General features: G+C 36.1%; 1 pseudogene; it reads right to left on the bottom strand.

Annotated features, from left to right (window-relative positions):
• Positions 1–13,275: 13,275 nt before the first annotated feature.
• Positions 13,276–25,769, bottom strand: LOC140522908 (target of rapamycin complex 2 subunit MAPKAP1-like; annotated as a pseudogene).
• Between the last annotated feature and the right edge of the window lie 261 nt (positions 25,770–26,030).

The raw sequence follows: 26,030 nt of genomic DNA, 5'->3' as shown, positions 1-26,030 counted from the left end.
GAACAAGGATTTTCTATACAATAATAAAGATGTGCCCCACTCTCTCTATTGAGGGGCACACTCCTTCTCAAACTAGCTCTTTCCACTTTTGGATAGCATTTAATTATTAAGATCAAGGTTGATTTGCCTATCTGCACTCAACGTTCCTACTTTTGCCCTCCAGAACTAAGAACAAGTTTACTCCTTTTGCGTGGCAGTCCTACAAATATTGGAAGATGAGTGTCACGTGCCATGATACCTGGAGTCAGAGGAACCAGTTTAAATTCAGAACTCTGGCACTTACTACTTTTGCAACCTTTAGTAAATTATTTTACCTTTATTGGCCCTGCTTTCCTCAACTATAAAATGAGGAGGCTGAACTAGAGGAGCCATAAGGTCCCTTGCAGTTTAAAGTCTGTGATCCTATAAATCCCCCAAAGTCTTCTCTTTTGGATAAACATCTCTATCAAAGTTTTTTTTTAAATCAATCAATCAATCAATCAATTGATTTTTTTTTAAGTAACAAACAAGTGAAGTTTTAGGCACTAACAGTAAGTGATGACAATTTAGTATGCTAGGGACTGAAAATTATTACATAGGTAATATGACTGCATAAATGATTGTTTTACTGGGATGCATAATACATATAACTACGAGGATTGGTGGACACATCACTAATGATCTCTAAATTGGCAAATCTAAGTTGTATTTTCTCAGACCTTGGCCTTCTTGGCCTTTCTGTTACATTTTACACTGATGGATACTTTGGGTTTTTTTTTTGTGTGTGTGTGTGTGACATTCTTCGTCCTTGGTTCACCCACCTATCTGATTCATCCCTTCTCATATTCCTTGCTGACTTATCATTCAAGCAATGTCTCTTGGCCATGGATATTTCTTTAGGTTCTCTCCTAGGCCCTCTCTTTTCTCTCTCTATACTGTCTCTGTTGGTGACTTCATTAATGCTTATGAGTTTAGTTTTCATCTCCATGTAGAAAACTCACAGGTTTTCCCATCTAGTTCCGGTCTTTTACTTGAGCTCCAATCCTACATTATCAACTGCTTACCAGATATTTAAAAGAGAACTATTTTTCCCTTCAAACTTTCTCAACCTTTTTTTTTTTTTTTTTTTTTTACAAATCTCCCTAATTGTTTTCCCCAAGGGCATCGCAATTCTTTCAGATTCCCAGGTTGGGAACTCTGTCGATATCTTCAATTCTCATTTTATCTCACCACGCAGATCCACTCATTTGGAAATCTTGCTATTTCTATCACCACCAATATCTGTTGCATGCAGCACTATCTTTCTACTCATCCAACTGCCTCCTTAGTTCAGGTCCTGGACTAATGCACTGGCTTTCAGATTCATTTGCCTGCCCCAGTGCCTCCCTACTTCAGCTATCCTCCAAAAATATGCCAAGGTGATGTTCCTTAAACCTACATCTGATCATATGATTCTCCTTCTTAATAAACTCCAGTGGCTCTCTGTTGTCTCAGGGATAAACTATAAAATAAAATTCCTTCAAAACTTCTACTTAAACTATCTCTCATACTTCACTAAAAAAATACTCTCCTTCTTGCACACTTTATTCCAGCCAAACTTTCTTTCTCTCTGTTCCTCACACATGGCACTACATCTCCTGGTTTTGTGTCTTTGCGCTGCCCTTCCCCCATGCCTGAGATGTGCTTCCTTCTTAACATGTGGCTCAAACACCATCTTCTACCAAAAATACTTTTCTGATCCTGCAACTATCAGAGATCTTCTCTCTTAAGTATTCTGTATTTCATATCTTGCATTTATTTTATATATGTATGTATATATGTATACTTATATATATAGATATGCATACACATATATATGTATATAGACTCACATATTTCTATCTGTATATATTGTTTCCTCAACATAACACCTTGAGAACATAAGCTCCTTGAGAAGAAGAGTATAATTTCTTTTCCTTTATATTCCTAGCACCTAGCCCAGTGTATGGTTCATGGTAGGTACTTAAAATAAAACACAATCAATTGACATAAAAATATTTGTACTTTATTAAATCCTGCTCAATCATTTGCCTCAGCCATACTGATTTAGGGAAGAATACAACTTGACAAGGAATGGAGAAAGAATTTCTTTAAATAATATCTCACTCTCCAGCCTACTAAAGATATGTCACATTTGTCTCTGTTGACAGTATACAAAGATATTCTGTTGGGTGGTCAATAGAATAAGATTGGAAAATAGGTCAGTTGAATGTTCAATATACGTCCCAGGATCAAGCAATTTTTCATGATGAAATGATAGATCTCTGACATGACTAAGAGATACCAGTAGGACCAAGCATCTATTGGGAATAATTTTCATCTGCTCCAAGATGTGGAGAGGACTTTTCATAAGGGAAGTCAGTGTTGGCATTATTGGTGATCTCATCAAGATTTCCAGTTCTGCCACACACTGGATCTCTCTCTCTCTCTCTCTCTCTCTGTATGTATATATATATATATATATATATACATACATACACACACACACATATATGTATACATATTCTACGAAATGAAATTAATGTTTCTTCTCCCTCAGGATTATTGTGAAATCACTATCTATAACTTAGAACATGTAAAATATAAGATAAAAATAATAAGGAAGTTCATTTAGTCCTAACATTGACTTCTTACTTTATGAAATAATCTAATTTAATTTGATCATATTCCTATTCACTGACATGTTACTATAGTTCTTTATCTCTAGTTAATAAACTTTTCTCCCTGCAAAGAGATTAAAAAAAGGTGCTGGCCATGGTCCTCCTTCCCAAGATCTAAATTAAAGTGATTTCCTGATACCAGAGCTATCATAAGATACCAGTATTTATTATCAGTTCAATTCTTATTAGTTTCTTCATGAATCTTCTTGTCCATAGAAGTGGAATTCTTTTTCTTCCTTGAAAGCTGCTAGCAGGTTTTAGTAGATAACTTGTACACTGTTACTGAATAGTGTGGTTTCTATTCATAGCAGATTTTAACCTAGGGTCAATTACAGGAGGACTGAAGACAAAAGTGAACCCTTCTGATGATTTCTTTTGTTTTATTCTCGTTCTATTCTTTTTAACTGTAGTCTTTTTAGAACAGAGAATGTCTTCTCAAAATAAAGAATACAGGTGACAATGTGAATGCACCTATTAATTGCTAATTCACTCTCCATGATAAATGTCCTAGTGTACAATTAGAGCAATTAGTACAATAGAGCCACTCATCCAGAGGGAAACCTCCCTTTTTATGGTTAAGACCTTCTGAATTGCCCTTAAAGTATTTGATTCTAGTTGGTTATTCTAGGGTTCGGTGTATCATGCATCACTTGCGTTAAACTAGCACATTTCTATGTATTACAGCAACCCTGTGTTGTGGGAAAAGGTTTGATAACCGTCATCAGTAGCCCCAAGACCATAGGGTTATGTCACACACAGGAGATTAAGAAGAGATGGATCATAAAAATAAAAGCTATTTGTCTACAGGCCACTTATACTCTGGGGAGGGGAACAATGAACCTAGGTTGAAACTTGGTAAGGATTAAGATGAGGTGGCAATAGTTTTATTTTCAATGGCTCCTCCTCTGGTAATAAAGAAGGCATCAGGGAGGCAAAGGATGCCTTACTCTATGCAATGTGTAGTAATGACCCAAGTAGGGCTCATGTGGCCTTGCCCTATGAAATTGCCCGGGATATTTATGTGACAGCTGTTAGGTATTTATTAATTAAATTATTAAAATACAAAACTATATTCTTCTACCCATGTTATCATAGGATAATGTATTTTAGAGCTAGAAAAGAACTTAGAGACAATAAGAAAATTAATCATTGCCCCACGGGTAGTGACAGTGTCTACTCTTCACTATAATAACAAGGGTAAGTCTTTAGGAAATAGATAAGGAACCAGAAAATCTGCAGCATGACTGAACTCGATCTGATTTCAGGAAAACAATTTTGGAAATCACTGCAGCGCAGAAGAAGTGCAGGCTCTCAAAAAGGACACGTGTTATACTACAAACTTCAATATATTGTACATTTCTCACAGGATGAGACAGTGGAAAGAACAAGGGATTTGTCAATAGACTAGCATAGATTTGGATTCAGAGGACTTGTATTTAAATCCTAGTACTGTTATTTACTATCCATGTGACCTTGAGCAGGGCAGCTTGGTAGCTCAGTAGCTCAGTGTGTAGAGTGCCAAGCCTGGAGTCAGGAAGGCTCATCTTCCTGAGTTCAAATCTGTCCTTTGACATTTATTAGCTGTGTGATCCTGGGAAAGTCACTTAACCCTGTTTGTCTCAGTCTCTTAATCTATAAAATGAGATGGAGAAGGAAATGGCAAACTATTCCATTATCTTTACCAAGAAAACTCCAAATGGTGTCATGAAGAGTCAGACACAAATGAAAAGTGACTGAACAGCAAAATTCATTGTGCAAATCACTTAACCTCAGTCTACCCCCTGCAAAATGAGGAGGTTGGATTGCATGGTCTCTAAGGTCCCTTTTAGGTATTAATCTAAGAACCTTAGAGTCACTGTCCAAAGGTTATGCAATACTGCCAATTATCAGTGGCATACCAGAAACGATTTACTTCTGAATAAAAAAATTCCTTCCTATAATGCATTTAGATTCTTCTCAGATAGACTCCTTCTTTTTTTAGTCATAATAGGATCCTTTTTTAAGGCATTAGAAGGTTTGTAGGTTACAAAATTCCCTGTTCAGTGGACAATTTGCCCACACTTAATAAGCTGGAGATTTTAAAAATTCTGGAAGAAGAAATTCTATTGGACTTCACAATGCACTTCCCCCAGCCCATCTCCAAATGAAAACAAACATATATACATGTGTCTGTACATACATGTGTGCTTTTGTATCTAAATAAATCCATGCGTCTGTATCCTATTTCATGCATGAATATATTTTTATAGTGCTTACCTACATAAGGCTAAAAAGTAACTAGGTTTATGTCCTGGAACAAAAACTCATTTGGAAGGTTATGTAGCAAAAAGTTGAACTGGAGCTAACCCCAAATGAACCTTTAGGGTGTGTGATCCTCAGAAAATCAAGTCATTTGGTGACTGGCTCCTGGAATTGACTTGCTATAAACATTTATTATTATGTATTATTATTGATAAGCATTTATTAAGCACCAGCTATATCGTAGGCACTGAAGTAAGTGCTGGGAACACAAAGAAGGGCAAAAATATGCTTAGTGCTTCAAAGAGCTCACCAATTTAATGAGAGGGAGAGCAAGAAGCCAATGATGAGTACACAAGCTATGTACAGGATAAATACAACATAAATAATGGAGGAAAGACACTAAAATTAAGATGAATTAGGGAAGGTTTTGTGTAGAGGGCCGCATTTTAGTTGGGACTTAGAGGCAGTCAGTGAAGTCAAGAGGTAAAGATGAGGAGGGAAGGACTTCCAAGCATGGGAGATAGCCAGTGAGATGGCCTAGAGTTGAGAGATCAAGATTATAAACATAATCACAGATTATGTTTTAGGGAGTAAGGTATCAGAAGTCTATAAAAATAGGAAGGAGTCAGCTTGTGAAGGGCTTTGAATGCCAAACAGAACTTTATATTTGATCTTGGAGGTAATAAGGAGTCATTGGAGTCTACTGAAAGTTTTTTTGGGGGTGTTGTGCTTTAGGAAATTTAATTTGACAACTGAATGGAGGTTAGATTATATTGGAGTAAGATTTAAGGCAGAGATGCCAAGCAAAAGGCTCATTCATTGTAATATAGTTTAAAGCTTCCTCCAATGGGGAATGAAGTGTAATCATTTCTAGGTTCCCACTAAGGAAAGAGTAAGGAAAATTGAATATATTGTGAAATAATCCAGAATCAGTCTCTGGGGATGCATATTTCTGAATTATGGACCCAGAAGCAGAAAAGGTTTCCCGATCTGAGTTTTAGGTTCAAACTAGTCTAATAAATGAGAACAGAGATGGAATCCAAGGGTCAGGCTGAGAGGATCAATGCTTACGTGATATATTGTCCCTTTAGGATTCTCTCCCACTTTTTTCTGCAATAGTTTAGTAATAAAAAGGGCAAGAAAGTAATTTTATACAAAGGGAGCAAGAAATTAACTATTCAAGGATATATTACTTCTATTATAAATGTACATTTTGATAAGTACAGTAAAAAACAACTTTAGTTTTGAATAAAAACTATTAAAATGAAGGAACACAGCTTTAAGATGTGATTTGAGCAATTTTGGATGGAATATGAGCTGTGGAATAAGTATAAAGACTAAACTAACCTTGTGAACAATGAAGGTTAGTGCTATGAGTTTATGTAAACAGTCTGATGGTTTAAGTTTGATAGAAAAACGTTTTGTTTATTAAAAATTGAAATAAAATGCAACTCTGAGGAAACAATTTCAAGGACACAGGATGGGTTAGAGGACTATTTTGAAAACTTGTAGATGTGGTTCATTGTTTCCTTATTTGCATATAACTAAAGACTAAAGAGAGTGAAATTAAAACAAACAAGAAATTATTTAAACATTTAGAGTTTCGGGCAAGTATTTTTAAAAGGTTGTATTTTTCATAGAGGGAATTAAGGGACTTGTTACCTTTTAAGTGAAAGATGAGTTCCTGAGAGAAAAAAAGGCTTCAATTTATGCCATTGAAAAATATGAGGGATGGAAGAGGTGTAAGAGATAGAAGGCTGAGACTGAAGAGGGAAGACCCTAGCAAGTGAAAGGCAAGTGAAAGGCTGAAGATTCAGAGAGGGGTCTGAAAAAGTGTTTTGTTGGAGCAGTTTGAAGGGACTAAAGAGAAGAGCAGTCAGCTGACAAGATTTAGCTATGTGATTCCTGATTAGCTGAGATCTAAAGTTGCCTCTCCTGCCCTTCAGCATCACTTAAAGCTTAAGGGAGTTTGTGCTTTTCTGCAGTGTTAGGTTTCCCTTTTCTCCATCTCCTCTGGTTTGAGAAGAAGGGTAACTATAGTGTCTTTGGTTGTTTAGGAAGAGTGGTTTGACTTGCCCAAAGAGTCACCCTGAACTGTTTTCTGTGAGCTCTGCGCTAATTGGGCAACGCATATCTAGGTTAATTAATAATTGGCTAGTTTTGCCTGTATGGCCTAGAGAGAGCCAGCCTAATGAACTCTTCAATTCTCTGACTTAAAGGAATTGCTATAAACATTAAGAGATTACACTTTCTAGATGTCTGATTAAAGGTGTTTTTAAGTTGAAAGAGCTTAAAATGCTATGATACAGTATAGAAGAGAAGAGATTTGGTCTGCTAGAAACTGGTGATGATATAATAAATAAGTAGTTAACAGAAAAGTGGTTTTGTGTCATGTAGATTTTCACAAATGGACCAATGACATCAAAACCTGCAGTCTAGAACTCTAAGATACTGTAAACATAGGGATTTTCCTCCCTCCTGTGGGTCCCTGCCACATTCCCATGAGTGAATGTGAATTCTTCCCATAAATAATGAGGGTGTTGGTATGACAATATGGCCCCTATTTATGTGTGGATGGTGATGTTTTTGTTATTTATCCTTTTAGTATAATATATGGGTATCAATTACTTTTTTTGTCTTATTGCTAAGTAAATGATTATGTAATATTTTATTTTTTCCTAATTAAGTATAATTTTCTTTTTTTAAAATTTTGGTTCTTTTTTTAAATTTTGAGTCCCAATTTCTCCCTCCTTCCCATTCCTCCTCCTTCCCTAAGACAGCAAGAAATTTAATATAGATTATACATGTGCAGTCATATAAAATGTATTTCCATATTACTCATGTTGTGAAAGAAAACAAAGATCAAAAGAAAATCCCACAAAGGTATGCTTTGATCTACATTTACATTCCATCAGTTCTTTCTCTGGAGCATTTTTCATCATAAGTCCTTCAGAATCGTGTTGGATCATTGTATTGCTGAGAATAGCCAAGTCACTTACAGATCATTATACAATACTGCTGTTACTATGTACAGTGTTCTCAGTTCTGCTCACTTCACTTTGTGTCAGTTGATGTAAGTCTTTCCAGGTTTTTCTGAGAGCATCCTACTCATCATTTCTTATAGCACAATAGCCTTCCATCACAAGAATATATCAACTTGATCAGCCATTTATCATTTGATTTGCATCCCTTCAATTTTCAATTCTTTACCTCTACAAAAAGAGCTGTTATAAACATTTTTGTATTAATACGTGTTTTTCTAAATAAATATTTTTCAGAATGAATGATGTCATTCTTTGTACTGGTTGGTTTGTATAAATGTAAGAGTTGTCGTAGAGGCTGTATGTATCATAGGACAGTGTATCACCATTGAGAGTGGCAACTTATGGAAATTGAAACATATCAGGGTTCAAGAGCTAGAGTGATGAGTAGGGAGTATATAGTGATAAGTAGGAGATGTATTTTTAATCAAACAAGGGATAAAGGCAATTAAAAATATGAAATAAATAAGTTTGATTACATTAAATTGAACATGTTTTTGCACAGACGAAATTAATACATCTAGTTTAAGGGGGGAAGTTGTCAAATGGTAAAAAATATTTATAGCAAGATATGTACATAACTAAAAGCCATTTCTTATATAAATGCCAAAAGTATGAACAAACTATTTTCAAGCGAAGAATCGCAAACTATTATAATCATATGAAAAATGAATGATTAAAATCAGTTGTAAGAAAAATATAAATCAAAAGAACCCTGAGGATTCACTTCACACTCAGTAAATAACAAAGATGAGAAAATATAAGGAGTCGATTAAGAAATTGTAGAAAAGTAGTGCATTGTGGTGGAGTTGTGAACTAGTACAACAATTTTGGAAAGCATTTTGGAATTAGGTAAAGTTAAAATGTTAAACCTTTTTGTCCAGAGATATGATCACAAATCTATTCCTCAAGGAGATCATTGATAAAAATGAAGAGCACATATACACCAAAATATTTATAGCAGCATTTTTGTGTGTATGGTATCAAATAACTGGAAACAAAATGGTTAAACAAGTTGTGATAAATCAACGTAAAGGAATATTATTTTGATTCAAGAAACTACAAATATGACAAATATGTAGAGACATGGAAAGTTTTATGTAAACTGATGTATAAGCGCAATAAGCAGAGCAAAGAAAATGACATATATAATGATTACAGCAATGTAAATGGAAACATAATAATCACAAAGCAGTAAAAAATGTTGCACAATCACAAAGGAAAAGAATGGTCCTGGGAAGAGATAAGAAGAGACACTTCCCTATAATTTTTTTTTCAGAATTGAGGGATCCATAGGTGTTGCACACTGAATGTATTTTTAAACTTTTTAATGTATCAATCAGTTTTGCTAATTTTTTTATTTTCCTTTATTTTCTTTAAATTTTTTTTTGTTTATGGGATGATTCCTTTGGAAGTGATCAGGGGAAGGACGTAGATGGAAATTTAGATGATGTAAAAACAAAAGATATCCATAAAATTTTACTTAAAAATAAAAAAAAAAAACCAAGTTCATTAGAAATAAGAGAATGTTAAATATGTTTCATAGTTGTCAGAAAACTTGATGGCAGAGGTGAGAGATTTGGGGTAGATCATTAAGGGATGTAAGAGTGGAATTGTGTGTGAAGAGGTGGGCTGGCATTACAGGTAAGGCAAATAGAATGGATGAAAGAAGTAGAAATGAGTAGGATTCATGTTAGTATTAGAAAGAAACCTGACTTGGCTGGAGAACACGATAGGATTCACGGTGGGGAGCAAAGGAATTTTTGAACTCAGGCATATTAGACTCAAACTTTGCTTGCCCTTTTTCCTTCCTTAATGTACCTTAGGATTTGGCTAAAGCTCCCAGCAGCTGAAAAATGGGCTGCAAGAATACTAAAGAGAAAATATTCAGACCTAAAAGACTTCCAGCACAAGATCAATAGACTGAAAAGTCAATTACTTAATTCATCTGGGTCACCCTCACCTTTATTGCTTGAAGAGCAACCTTTATTTTAGTCATAAAAACTCGGGGGTTATTAGTAAAAAAACAGGCAAGTAGTTCCTTCACTATAGCTACAGTTAAGAACAATTAATGTATCAAGCTATGGACACTAAAGAGATTAATATACTTTTCAAGAGCTTTATGGATGATTATATATGAATGATAAAGACACTATACAGTAAAGGGAAGTTCATATATCTGCATTTCCTTAAGTGTGAAGAACTTTTGGAAGGAAAAGGAACCTTCTTCGATAAAACTATTCTTCCTGTTTAAAATGATCAAGTTCTTAAAAAAAAAGGTTGATGAGGTCAGGATGCATTCAGTGTCACTAATGATTTGTATTAGAGTTTTCATTAATCTTCCACAGAGAGAGATAATAAAGGCTATTTTAACTTAAGTGATCTCTGCCTGGATTTAGCTTGACGTGTTTTATTAAGAGTGCCTTCATTTTATATCTCAATAATCCAGTAACTACTTATTTTATCAGATTCTCAAGATATGAAGGAATGAAGAAGGGATTGGAAGTGATTTTGAGTTATTAGTTCATTAATCTATACAACATCTTCATAACGATGATAGGTTGATGATATGTCTACTACCCTACCCCCTCCAATGTTTTCCTTCTTCAGTAATTAGGTTTTTCACCTCCCCCAGATAGTGTCTGGTGCACTCAGAAATAGGATCTAGCCTTCCTGATTTCCAGGATAGTACTCAAATCTTCATCATGTCTCAAAGGAAAATTATAACAAATAGCAAAGCTCTGTATTGGGCACTTTTTTCTAACTCTCTCAATTGGTGACCTCACAAACTCCCATGGATTTGATTATCATTTTTATGCAGGTAACTCCAAGATTTATATATTTAGTCCAGTCTCCCACTTGAGGTACAGTCTCACATCGCTGACTCTCCATTGGACATTTGAACTGGAAGTCTTACAGGCAACTCAAACTGAGCATATTTAGAACAAATCATCATCTTTAACACCCCTTTTGTGAACTCCTCCTGTTTCCTATGAGCACATCCCCATCCTTCCAGTCATTCAGGTTTCTAATCTTGCTGTAATCCTCAACTCTTTATTTTCATCCTACATATAGAATCAATTACCAAATCCTGTCATTTCAACCTCCATAACATCTTACCTATACCTGCTTCCTTCCGCTTATATAGCCAGTCCAGGCTCTTAATACTTCTTGCCTAGACAATTGCAATAGTCTTTTAATTAGTTTCTTTGCCTTAAGTCTCTCTTCTCTCCAATATATTTTTGTGGTTTGTCCTTCTTTTTTGAAGGGCACTATGCCATCAGGGAGGTGATGCCATGACATTCAAGTGAATGGGATTTAAGTGAGAGAGGACTGTGCAAAGCCTCACTTTCTCCTCTGGAGCTATCTGGGTCCAGAGGCAAGATATAGATCAGGATGACTGGAAATTGTCCTGAATACAATGGGAGAACTTGACCTTTTTAAGCTAAACTCTTTCCCAAGTCTCAGTTTGAGGCAACACCCAATCAGTGATTATAGCTAGGTAAGAAATGAAGCAGAGAATTCTTTCTTTTACTTAGTCAAAAAAATCAGTCTGAGAGGGGAAGAACCTTAGGGTTTCTGGTCAAAACAGAAACAATTGCTATTTAATCCATTCAGAGCCAATCAAGGCCCAAACAATGACCAAATGAGACTTGGTCTGGGACCTATTGTTGACCAATCTAAGAGAGCCAGAGTGATTTGGGTTTAAGGCATGGTCCTTAAGAAAGAAATCTAGGCTGTAAATCCCAAGATATCTTGCAAGATTTCACTGATCAAAATTTACATTCCTTGGGAAGGGAAGGAATGAGAGAAAGAGAAAGAGAAAGAAATAAAGAGAATTGAAGAAAGGAAAATAAATGAAGGAAGGAAGAAATCTTCTTTCAAGATTTCATTCAAGTACTACCTTGGGCATAAGTTGTTTCTTTCCCATAGGTGGCAGTGCCTTCCTCCTCAAGTTTACTTTCTATGTGTTTTCTATGTATTTTATTTACTAAGAAATGTTTATACTGTCTCCCTTGTTAGAATATAAGTTCCTTGAAAGCAGGGAATATTTCAAAAGGTCATTATATTCCCAAAACTTAGTATAGTCCCTGGTTCCTAACAGGTTGTTAATAAATGCATATTGACAAACAATTTACCCCTTCCAACAAACCAATCTCTCCTTGCCTTTACTGCCAAACATCTAGAAAGGATGGTCTACACTCACTACTGCAGTTTCCTCACAATGCACTACAAATGTTTTAGGCACCTGTAATTCTGTCTCTACCTTTTTGTTGAAATGTCTATCTCCAATATTAACAACATCTGCTTAATTTACACATCCTATAATTATTTATGAGTTCTTTTCAATATTTCTTCAGGATTTGACACTCAAACTTATACTTCTTTTTGATAGTATTTCTTCCCCTAGCTTCCTGTAAACTGTTCATTAAACTACCCTTCCACCCTCTTTCTTTCTCTCCCCCATTCCTCCATTTTTGTCTGTGTCTAGTTCTCTTTCTTCCTAGGTCTCTCTCCTCGTTATTCTCTTGACTCTCTAATCTCTTTTACCTCCTGTACCCTAAATATGAATCTTTATTTCCCTCCCCTTCATTCTCTCCTCCTCCCTGACTACACCTGACTGAGGTTTAGTCATTTTTACATTATTGACAGCTAGCTGGCATAATGTACAGAACCCTGGATCTAAAGTCAGGAAGACCTGAGTTCAAATTTTGCTCTCATCACTAATTAGCTGTGTTGACTTGAAGCAAGTTGCTTAACCTTTCTCTGCCTCATTTTCCTCCCATATAAAATATGGATAATAACAGCACCTAGAATAGTAGTTCTCAAACTTTTTGCCTCAGAATCCTTTTATACTCTTTTGTAAAAAAAAGATTATGCCAGTTTCTTACAAGAAAAAAAGGAATACATTTTGTTCAGTATTAACTTGAAGACATTTGATTGTGTTCTAAGTGACCTCTTTTTTTTTACATATCAATGTTTTGTAATCAGGCAGTGAAAATAGTAGAAGTCACTGTGATTGTATATACTACCTAATGGAGTTCAGCCAACATGTGATCTTGTCTGGCTTCTAATCCAAATATCTACTATCCTCATTCGAGTCTTAGCTCCAGGTGAAAGGGGCTCCAGTCAAAGGGCACAGGGTGGCCCACCATGTTCTGGGGTCCATTCCATTCCTAACATGGTGGTCAGGATCTTTCAACCATGAGAAATGAGTTAGGGCCTTCCTTTGCTGGTGATCACTAAGGCTGTGGGGAGCCGTCACTGCTACTGCTGCTATGAAGAGCAGTACATTAGCATTTCTGTTCCAGCCATTACCGCTGTCCCAACTTGTCCTTCTGGTAGCTAAAGCTTGTTTTCCTGATCACTTTCCTTTTGGTCTGAGCAAAGTAATCAACCCTGACAGTGCTTGTTTGGGATTCTAGGATATAGTTCACCTTCAGCACAATCTCACTGACAGTAGCAGCATCTTACTCAAAGTAGATATGTTTATAGTCATGACTGAGTTTAAACATTGCTTGACTTGGGCTTTTTTTTTTTTTCAGCAAGGTTGCAGGCACACAGCAGGTCTGAGTCAATTGAAATGGGCTTCTGCTTAATCCAGAACTTTGTGCTGGCCTTTAGGTTAGTGACAGGGTCTATCTCCACTTTGTCTCCAGAGATAGTTGCACATCCATCATGAATCTGAGTTGGTGAATCATGCTGACTTTGAAAGATTTGTAATGGTGACTGAATAGCATGTCTTAGACTGGGGCTATGTCAGTCTGAGGATCTTCCTCAAATATTCCTTCTCCCTTGGAACTGTTCTTTTGCACAAGGCAGAACTCCAAAGTGCTCTGACTCCCCAGGGTGCATTCTCAGTACACAGGGATGTTGGGCTCACTCTGTTTCTCCAGGCAATACTGAGTACTTAAACTCTATGAGAGACCATCATTTTCTTCAGTACCTTCATACTGTCCACCTGAATAAAGGAGAATCCATGACCAGCATTTATTCAAAGAGTGACTGGCTGCAAGACCAGGAGATGAATACTTCTCAACCAAGGTCAAACTGCTAAAGCCAAATTTATGAATGGGCTCATTGGAATCCAGGGGAAGGAAGTCTGTGTCAACCTCATCATTGTCCTCAGCAATGTGGAGACAATAAGCACTGACATTGTCATTGATCTTGGGTTCTTGTCCTTCATTTGCATACTGCCAGCAGATGAGGCCAATTAGATCATGCACCTTGGCATGAGCTATGGTCGCAATTGTCATTGGTAGCAGTCTATCTTGGCTTCTGTGCAGTGGGAGGTACACATAAGTTTTTTTTGATTACAGTGGTCCCTACGTGACCCTTACCATCAAATCTGGAATACTTATTAAAAGGATTATTCAGCTGGAGCAGCATAGCTCTGGGTCCATGGAGAGGAGCCATGGCTTGCTCACATTTGAAGACTTGACTTTAAAGTTCTTTCTTTCAAACAGTGAACTGAGCTCCTCTGGTGAATGAGAAGCATTTCTTTCTTTCCATGGGGCATTCCTGCATTTTATTTGGTTTTGTCTCTCTTTTTGAGTTCTTTGAGTGGAATCCTAGAGGTGGGAGATTAGGGGTGGGGTGGAAGAAGAGCCAATATCTGTGCTAGGGCTCTCCTCCAAGGACTGGTTCTGCTTTCCAGGCTCTTTTTCCAGGGCTCTCCCCTAGACCCAAGCCAGGCTCGGACAGACTTTGCCTCCTTGGCAGCCTGAGCCGTGTCTTAGAAACATCCTTTTACATTCTTAAAAATTATTCAGGATTCTCCAAAGAGCTTTTGCTTGTGTGGATTATATCTATCAATACTTGCAATATTAGAAATGAAAACATCTTAGCATTATTATGCTGTGAGTGAAAGGTGAAATGATTAAGGAAAACAAAAGTTGGATCTTCTGAGAATATTGATTTATTATGCGTGCCAACTGCCCAACAACTTGGGACCAGATCTCCTCAGCTTAGGCCTGGATCCTGAATACAGGGGGAGACATACTTTTGTATATTAAAAGCAAATAGCCAAATAAGGCCAATTAATTAAAAGGAAACGCTAAAATATTAGGTAATCTGATTTCTAATTGGGTGAAAGATTATGGACTTTCCAAGTTTGGAGTGAGAGAGTGAACAAGTGCAATTCCCTGAAATCAGAAAAGATGTCCTAGTCCCCAAAGTGTCAGTAAACAATTAAAGGAGCATGGAAACAATAACTGATTAATCACTACAGTTTCATTTTCAGATAAAATGCTGTAATGGGAGTTGATATCCATTCTGTCCTCAACATGATGGTCAGGATCTTTCAATCAATAGGCCTCAGGTGGGGCTATTAAGGGAAGCTTGATTTGGTGAAGCTTGTTCTGTGTGAAAACCTACACCTTTTCTTGATAACTAATGAGGCACTGGGTCATGAGGGTTGTGCCCTCTGGCTCTGAGGTGAGATTTGGCTTTGGGGCTCACTCATTGGAAGAATGTTCATGTGATATGGCCAGATGAGACTCTGGGTAGCTGTTAAGGAGCCCCCTTGCTTTGAAAACCCAGATGTTGGTGCTTCTCTTTCTGGTAATGATGCATGCATTGTCTATGGTCAGACAGTTGGAAGCTCTGTCTGTTGGTCTTTCTGTTTGTATTTTCTCTGAAGTTAAGGTTGCTTTCCTTAGAAAAGCAATTCTAAGAACCTGTGTAACAGGTCCTTTGTGTATGCTGGGGTGCTTGCTGTTACACATGTATGGGTGACTTGAGATGTATAATTGTGAGAAAACTCCCATCAATTTTTGAAACTAATTGAATTTCTGGTCATCATATCCTAAGTCTTTAGTAAAGGTCTCTAAGCATGAGGTAGAAATGGTCTAGTGTTAGGTACAAAGAATGTTATAAATTTTTCTCTGAATTCCTATAATTGAATAAAGTACTCCCCTCCACAGGACAGAAATTGAACTAGACCCATAATTGAATGAAAATGGAACTGATCTAGCTTCAGAGTTGAGTCACAAGATGGAGTCAGTGTGGTTCACTCAATTCCCACAATTAATTTCCTCAATTGTAAAAATTATTTTGGCCTAATAGATCTCCATACTTTGAGAACGAGTAATTTAGAGGGTTGCTGAAAGAATTGAATGAGAAAACATGTGAAATGCTTGGCAAACTCTAAAGTGCCACATAAATGCTGGTGTTATCTTTTTTATTATCCTTCCCATCAACTGAATTGACTCCTACTGTCAGAATGACTAGTTACTACTCTTTATTTGGCAGTTTTTTTTACTCCTTCTGTTTCAGTTTAAACAACTGCAGATTAGATTCACAAAAGTCTAGGAAAATTTCTCTTAACTGGCCTTTCTTAGGTATATTTATCTCTCATCATTATTCCATCATACCTAAATTTTACGTTGTGGTCCTGAAGTCCTAATGCCTTTCTTAGACATTGTAATTATTACCTAGTCATTCAATTCCCAAATCTACCTTTTTCTTCTGAAGCCCATCTTGATGATAATTAGCAACAGCAAAGAAATCATCGCATATACCCCTAAGTCTTAGTAAGACCTACAGTTTCTTGTACAGGGTTTTTATAATTCTTAGCAATGCATTATTGATACTTTCTGGCAGTACCATTTGTCACCATGTGAATGACTAGATTTAAGTATTTTTCTCTGGTTTTAGAAGTGTTGGGAAGTTAATTGCTGTTTCCTAGCTTGACAAGGCAATAGATTTCTTTGTTATTAATATTAAACTTACAAAAAAAAAAACACCTAACTACCTCTGTATCTCTCATCAGGGAATCACCAATGACCTCCTTTTGACTCCCACCCCAACCCTGCTCATTTCTTCTTCCTCTGACCCTTTTCTCTCTCTGGGATAGTATCTATGGATCCACATTCACATTCTGAGGAAAACAAGTAGAAGCGTCCCTCTCAGAGCATTACAGCTCTTTCTTCTTCTCACTATAATGACCTAGTTCCACTGATTCAGGTGTTCCAGTCTCCCCTATCTCCTCTGTGTTAAGTTTTTCTACTCTCCAACCTATTGGTCACTAGAGTAGTGGCAATATCAGGGGAAGGGCTCTATTTGAGAGATATTGCAAAGGTGAAATTGATAGGCCTTGGTCACAGATTGAATATGAGGGGTGAAAGATAATGAGATGAGGATAACACTTAGGTTGTGAACCTTGGGAACCGGAAGAATGGTGGTGCCCTTGACAATAATAGGAAAGTTTGGAAAAGAGAAAAGGTTAGTGGGAAAGATAATTTATTCAGTTGTAAACATGTTGAGTTCAAGATAGGTGCAAAACATGTTGAGTTTAGGGCATGTGCAAGACCATGTAGCAGCAAGTACCCTGCCATATCCAGAATGAACTGCTAGCACAGGTTCTTAGATTTGCTTTTCCAAAAGGTGAATAACTTTTGAGGGATCAACAATGTTTAATCACATATACCAACAGAGAAAATATAAGCAGAGAAATAAAGACCAGCAGAGCAATACATACATCACAAATCAATAGACTGATCCAACTCTCTGACCATTACATAATACATAGTTATCAGAGAGAGAAGCACCAACACCTGGGCTTTCAAAGCTAGGGGACTCCTTAACAGCTATGCAGAGTCTCATCTGGTACATGAACCTTCTTCCAAAGAGTAAGCCCCCAAAACGAAACCTCAGAGTATGTATACACTTTGCAGAGCTGGAGTGTGTTATGACCCTCATGACCTAATACCTCATTAATTAACAAAAGGCGTGGGCCTTCCTACAAAACAAGCCTCCCCTAATCTAGCTTCCCTTAATGGGCTCCATCTAAGGCCTATTAAGGGGTAGGGGTAGATCTTTAACTCTTACAGACCTTCAATTTGAGATGGATGAAAGGCAATTGGAGATGGAAGACTGGAGGTCATCAGAGAGGTTAGGTATGGATATTTCCAAGAAATAAATTTGTAAAGGTTCTAATTCTAAGTTTCACTGTGAAGAATATAGAAGATAACCCTTCTTTCCTTTCCAAGGCAGTACCTTCTTTTATTTTTTTCCTAAAAGAGGCACTATAAAAAATATGAAACTTCCTGCTTTAAGTTAGAAACACCAAGGAAGGAAAAATTCTTCAAACCCAAAACTATTTTTCTTCAAATACATACATACACACACACACACACATATATGCATGTATGTGTATTTATACATGCATATGTGTATATATGTGTATATATGTGTATATACATATGTGTGTGTATAAAAATTAAGCTTCCTGACTGTGAAAGTTTCCTTGACTATTTCACTCAAGAAATAATGGTTTTATGGAGGCCACTGGAAGTATTGATAGTATTACAATGTACTCTTTAGGGAACATTTAGAAGAGATAGCAATTATGTATTAAATACTTGTAAAGTGCTTTGCATTTTCCAAGTTTATACCTGCATGCCATTTGCACATCAAAAACTCATTTGATTCAGCTCCAAACTAGAGTAGCATTCATATGAAGAACTGGGAATTTGACTTTTTAAAGAAATTTTACTTGACTTAAAAATTTGCTTTGAATAATATGGTCTTCTCACCTCACATAGATTCTGTGTACCTACTCCAGCCTAAAAGCAGAACTATGAGATGACTAGCATGATAATCATCTCCATAGATCATCATATAGATTACAATCATCTCTGTAATTCAAGTATAGAAATGCTTTTCTGTAATATACGTGGTTACTTAAAAAATGTTCAACTCCAAAGAGTCACAATGTCCTTGTTTTGTGGATGCAACTATTTCTCAAATCTGGGCCAGATGATCACAAGCTCTGGTAGGTAAGATTGAAAGACCTTGTGTATAAGCCTGACAATAAACAATCGTCCAAGGATCAGTCAATTTAAGTTTAGAAAGGACATGGAATGAAGAATTAGGGTTAGTTACTATCAGAGAACAATTATTAAGTTATAAATGGTTTTCACCACAAGCTTTCTTCTTGCGTTTTCATCTATCTCTCAGATACTTTCTGTCACTTTCTTCTCCTTCAACCCATCTCACATCCTGAAGTAGCTTTATTCCTTACCAAGATTAAACCCTTTACTTGTTCAGACAACCCCATTCTATCCTGCCTTCTTCAACAGATTGTCCTCTCTGTCATCCCCACTTTTGATCCTTCCATCACTATTCTCATCCTTTATCTTTTTCTGGCCCTTGTAGTTAAACTCCTTGAAAAAGTTATCTACAACAGGCACCTCTACTTTTTCTCCCCTCACCCTCTTAACTCATTCTGAACTTTTCATTCCACTGAAACTGCTCTCTCCAAAGTTACTGGTAATCTCTTAGTTGCCAAATCCAATGAACTTCTCAATCTTCATTCCCCTTGACCTCTCTGCAGCCTTTGGCAGTATTGATATCTTTGATACTTTTCTCCAGGTTTTTGAGACACCATTCTTTCCTGTTCTTCCTACTACCTATTTGACTACTCCTTGTCTCCTTTGCTGGATTCTCCTCCAGATCATGTTCTGTAACAGTAGTCATCTCTCAGGGTTCTGCCCTAGGCCTTCTTCTATTACTTTCTCTATATCACTTCATTTAGCAATCTCATTGGTTCCTATGGATTTAATAACCATATCTGTGCTAATGACTCTCAAATCTTTCTCTCTTGCCAAAATTTTTCTGCTGTCTTCCAATCTTGCATCTCCAGCTGCTTTTTGGGCATACTGAACTGGATGTCCAGTATACAACTTTAATTCACTATAGCCAAAATGAAATGCATTATCTTTTCCCCTAAACCCTCCCCTCTCCCTTTCTATCTTCCTTACTACTGTAGAGGGCAACACCATCCTCGCAGTCCCTTAGTCCCACAACATAGGAGTCGTTCTTTATTTCTCACTATCTTTGACCTCTCCCCCCCATATCCAATATCTTACCAAGCTCTGTTGATTTTACCTTTTCAATATCTGTTAAATATGCCCCCTTCTTTCCTCTGACACAGCCATCACTCTAGGGCAGGTCTTTATCACCTCAAACCTTGATTATTGCAATAGCTTGCTTCCTCAAGTCTCTCCTCCCTCCAATCCATCCATCCATTCAGTCACTAAAAAGATTTCTCTAAAGTACAGATGTGATTATGTAACCTCCCTCCCCCACTCAAAAAACTTCAGTGGTTTTCTAGTGCCTCCAGTCTTCATGGCCTAGCCTTTCTCATCTTTCTGGTTTTCTTCCACCTTACACTCCTACACGTACTCTTTGATCAGTGACACTGACTTCTTGTTGTTCCATGAACAAGACACTCCATTTTTCAGGGTTGAGTATCCACTCTGGCTGTCCCACATGCCTGCAATATTCTTCTTCCTCCCTGGCTTCCTCTACGTCCTAACTAAAAACCCCACCTTTATCAGAGTATTTCTGAACCACTCTTAATTTTAGTACCTTTCCATGGTTAATTATTTCTTATTTATCCTATATATAGCTTGTTTTGTATATATTTTTTGCATGTCATCTCCCCCATTAGACTATAAACTCCTTGAGGGCAGAGATGGTCTTCTGACTCTTTTTGTATCCCCAGTGCTTAACTCGATGACTGGCATATAGATTAATTATGATCTATGTTCATTTGTTTGGGAGTACACACAATAATGAAATCTTACTCCTAGTCATATTGCTTGGTGCCTAGTAATCATTTAAAAAATATATTTTTTCATTAATCCATTCATTCATGGTTGAATACATTTATAGTATATATATAAAGCACTGGAATTATCTAGATATTTCAATTGGATTAGTGCTTAAAACCTTGAATAATTGAAATATTTATCTTCTATCCACAACTTGCTTTCATATATGTAGAAATCTGTTGCTTTTTTGTCACTTTTAACAGCAAACCACTCATGTAGCTGCAGGCTTTTGTTACACCTTCTTAAAAGGAAAAAGAAAGGTCTATAAACGTTAAGGCAGTGGATTTAAAGTAATGACCAGGACTTAAAGCTACATGCATACTTTGAGAGATGTATACTTGCTGTCTTGTAATAATGATGTGTATTATATAGTTGGATAGGTAAACTGAGCAGAAGGTTTACATGGGATGTGAAGCTGAGGTAAATACTTATTCAAATTGTTTTCTATGATTAGAACCAGATGTGATAAGAAGCAAAGTATATAGGCTTAAATATGAAGAGATAAGTAGACTTGATCTAGAGCTTTATGTGTAGATGAACGATTTCTTATTTAAGGTTACTAATCAAATACATATACCCTTATACATTGGATAGGACATTGAAAAGGCAGAGCAATGAGAATGTAGAATAGCTGAGGGAACAATGAAATTTTGCTAAGTAAAAGAAAAAGAGACAAATAAACTGGATAGTGAGGAACAGAAAATTAGACCATTATGAGCTGTTTAAATGAGACTATAAAGCAGGATGGAATTTCTGTTGCTTTACATAGAAGTATTTGAAAGTGCTCTTAAGAATGCAAGTAGCAGCAATCTGAAAACTCCATGAATTACAGAACAAACCATGAATTGCCTTTATTCTTTTGTCACAATGAATTATGGTATTAAACATTAAGTATAGTATGATATTAAGATTATTATGATTCATTGATTCATTTCACCAGCAAAAATCTAACTAAACACCTATTAAACCAATCCTTTGTGTTAGATTGGTACCAGTGATTGAGGGAAAGGAAAACTAGAAACACTTATAGTATCTGCTGTACCTTTTTTTTTTTTTTTAACACATATTAATGACTTTATGCTTTAGCACATGAACATTTTTTTTGGTGAGGTACCATCTGATGCTCAGGGATATGTACGTTCTTTAAAATTCCCATTCAGTACTAACCAGAAGATTTTCATATTTATTTTTTCCAACATACTATTTAAATTCTATATTTCCCCTCCTTTATCTTTCTGTTAGACTTACCTCACTCTGAAAAATGAATATTCATGTCTCTTGTGAGGTTCATGTTACTGTTAATGTTTTGTTTTTTTTTTTTTTGCAATTTAGTTAACTTTGCCTTAGAGAACTTCAATACTATGCCATTTGGTATATATATGTATATATATATATTTATATATACATGTATATTTGAAATATATATATGTTTAAAAGTAAAATTTTCCTTTTTGTGGTATCACATTAAGTATAATGTAGTCTGATTTTTTTGTCTTTGACATTGTGAATTTTTAGTGCTGTCTTATCTGAAGTCATGATGGCCTGTCTTGTTTTGGGCGAATTGCCTGATGCATAGCAAATTTTATTTCATTCTCTCATTTCCACTCTTTATGTGCCTTCATGCTCTAAATTTATTTCTTATGTGAAAAAAATAGTTTTTTTTTTTCCTATTCACTAGGAGAAATTCAAACTGGAGCATCTATTTTCATTGTTGATCATTTTTGTTGTCTGGATCTATTGTCCATAGTTGCCTGTAGACATGAGGCAGTGAGGTGATGATAGAACAGTGAATCTGGAGTTAGGAAAACCTGAATTTAAGTTGGATCACAAACTTTATTAGCTGTATGATCCTAGGCAAGTCACTTAACTTCTATCTGCCTCTATTTCCTCAACTGTGAAGTGAAAATAATAGCACCTACCTCTTAGGATTTTTGAAGTTAAAATGAAATAATATTTGTAAAGCACTATATAAATGCTAGGTGGCATTATTTAGTTAAACAGAGAGGGTGCTGGTCACTGGACAGTATTTTAACACTAAAATAAGCCTGCCTAGAGATTATTCTTCTCATGAAGCACATTTTGATGATTTATGGCCCTTTCTTGCATCCTCCAGGTTGTTGTTTCCTTGACAGTATTCCGTGTTATCAACTCTTTGGTTTGGAACCATTGTTCCTGAATTCCCACTACATTTTCCTGTCTTCTTCCCTAATTTTATTACCATGTAAATTTCTGGCTGTGATCTTGGATGAGTTCCAAGTTATTTTGTGAACCCTGGTCATTTTGTTTACACCATCTTTCTTGGTTATCAAACTTCTTGATGCTCATTTGTCTGCTAGTCATTCACGAACCTCCGTTCTGTGGAGGCAACTGGTATATCAGTGTCTCAAATACGTGCGGATGCTCATTTTTGAAGTAAATTGTTTTGAGATATAGTTGTTGCATTTTCCCTCAAAAATCTCTTATTCCTCCAGCCATTTGCAGTTTAATAAACACATTTTCTACAGCATGAAGACTATACAAGTAATAGGGTAATTTTAATTAACAATTCAGTGGCTATACAGACTCTTAGAATTGGAAAAAACTTGATAGGTAATTTCATTTAATGACCCACAAGAAACCAAACAAATGGTCATCAAATTTTCCTTGAAAACTTTCAGTGATGAGGAACTCACTACCTCTCAAGATAGACCATTCTACTTTGGATACTTCCAATTATTAGTAAATTTGTTTCTTACATTGAGCCTAAATAAACCTTTCTACAACCTCCACCCACTAAAATTACAGAAATTCTTCCCAGTTGATCAAATATGAACATTTAAATCCTTTACCACATCATGGTCATTCACATATTCAGAGACCATTGTCATGTACTTGTTATCTTCTTTTCTAGGCTACACTCAATTGTCCCCATATGGCATTGTCTAGAGGTCCCTCCCTGTCTTTACTACCTTCCTTTGAGCTTACTTCAGTTTGTCAATCACCTTCTTATTATGTGCCACCGAGATCTTAACCCTGTAATCCAAATGTGGTTGGTCCTACCAGGAGAAAAGAACAGCACCTTTCTTTTTCTTTCTTTTTCTTTCTTTCTTTCTTTCTTTCTTTCTTTCTTTCTTTCTTTCTTTCTTTCTTTCTTTCTTTCTTTCTTTCTTTCTTTCTTTCTTTCTTTCTTCCTTTCTTTCTCTCTCTCTTTCTTTCTTTCTTTCTTTCTTTCTTTCTTTCTTTCTTTCTTTCTTTCTTTCTCTCTCTCTCTCTCTCTCTCTTCCTTCCTTCCTTCCTTCCTTCCTTCCTTCCTTCCTTCCTTCCTTCCTTCCTTCCTTCCTTCCTTCCTTCCTTTCTTCCTTCCTTCCTTCCTTTCTTCCTTTCTTCTTTCTTTCTTCCTTTCTTCTTTTCTTTCTTGTTTTTCTCTCTATTTCTTCCAAATCAAAATAAATGATATACATTCTTTGGGTAGGAGTTAAAGTAAATGAATTATGAGGTCCTCCTGTAGACTTCTAGAATTCTTGGATTCAATGACTAAAAGACCATTCTTCCCAAATCTAACTTGGGCTACGTTCTACAGTCCTTTCAGACTAATCAGAAAGGAAGTAATTCATGCTCTGGTGTTCAAAGGTCTATTTATTTCTGCCGTACTAGGAATGACATTCAGATATCATATATTTCTCTATCTACCTGAAAAACTTGTGTGCGTGTGTGTGTGCATACGTGCTTGCACATGCTCATGTATGTAAAGATTAAAAGCAAAATAAGTGTTACTAGCTGAAGATCAATCAGAAATTAAATTAAAATGTAAACCAATGGGAAAATGGTTCAATTCATATGCAATATTTAGGAAAAAAGAAGAAGCAAAGCATAATGAATAGAGATGTGGCTCTATGGGGACATGTGAGTTCAAGTCTTACCTCTGACATATACTGGCTATATAACCCTGGCAAATCACTTAACCTCTCAGTGTTCTAGAAAATTCTCTAGGCTATAAGTTGCAAAAACCTTCACTGGTAGAGTTTCCCCACCTAAGGATTACTAAACCTTGAAATCACACATATAGTCACAAAGGGAGACATATCCCTGAAATAAAAACAACAGTTGACATAAAGTATTTTAAGATTTGCAAATTGTTTTTTATATGTTATCTTTTGTTCTTATTAAGCCAGTTTGTGCCTCAGGAATTAGCCTCATTTTTATATGAGGAAAATGAAGGCAAAAGTGGTTAATTTTCTTGCATATAATAATACAGATAGTAAGCGATGAAGTCACGAGAAAGCTTCTTAATCCTTACATCAGGAGAAAGAAGTGAAGCAGAGAGAAATAGAAAAAAATATAAAAGCAGTGAGTCACTCAAAGCCAATATGGCTAACAGTTCCAGGTATAGCTGGTTATAGAGGTATAATTAAAGCCAATGAACCATAAGCACTTTCCTTTTCTTACTTCAAGTCTGCCTGGGAAAGAAGAAAGCTTGAATGGTGATTGCTGTTAGATTATGAAGCAAGCTTGCCTGGACAGGATCTTGTTACTGGCAATTTGATACCATTTGGGGGAAGAGGGAAGGATATTACCATGATGAGGGTCATGTTTGTCTCTTCTAAGGTGTCAACTCTATGAAACACCCTTAAATAAAATCTCTTCTTCCTTCACTGTGATTTTATAGATCTGCTTTTCTCTATTTAGGTCATATTTCATGCCATTTTTAAAAATGGAGGTATTAGAGAGTAAAAAGCAAACCATCAAAGTCCCTAGCCTTTCTTAAACTTATTTTTAAAGGAAAGATCTTATTTATGTTTTGATTGACATTCAATTTCTTATCATTCATGTAAGACTCAGTGATTTTGCCTGTATCAGTAATTATAGAAAGTTGAGCATTTGAAGGCCTTAGGCAGAAGAATAGAACAGTCAGATCACTTTGTCCATTTGTCCCAGGGTGGAAGGATACTTCTAGAAAAAGGTAGACATATAAAAATAATCTGATTTGCTGTGCTGGCTGGAACTTAATGGCCTTAGTCTCATTTTGTGTTTCTGTCATTTTAAAAAAAAGTTACATTTTATCTTGCCTCCACATCTAAATAAATAGTTTTATATATTACATTCTTTATCTACTCTCCTCCCACCAAAACAGTGCTATCACCACCACCATTACTACCACTACCGCCACGACCATCACCACCATCACCCCAACTACCCCCACCATCACCCATACCATAGATTATCAATTATTGATAGAAATGTGTGATATTTCCTTTATTTTTGGTAGTATAGTACCAAGATTTATAATATTTGATCAACCTGGTCATCTTTCCATATTGACAGTATTTATATAATTGTGGTTATTTTATATATATCTCTTGAGTATTTGGTATTGATCTCTGTTGCTTGACTTACTCCATTATACATAATTTTATAAAATATTTCTTTATTTCTATAGTCACTTTTCCTTTATAGTATAATAATATTATATT

The sequence above is a fragment of the Notamacropus eugenii genome, chromosome 2, assembly GCF_028372415.1.
Source record: "Notamacropus eugenii isolate mMacEug1 chromosome 2, mMacEug1.pri_v2, whole genome shotgun sequence".
Lineage (NCBI taxonomy): Eukaryota > Metazoa > Chordata > Mammalia > Diprotodontia > Macropodidae > Notamacropus > Notamacropus eugenii.
This window is presented reverse-complemented; position numbering and strand designations above follow the sequence as displayed.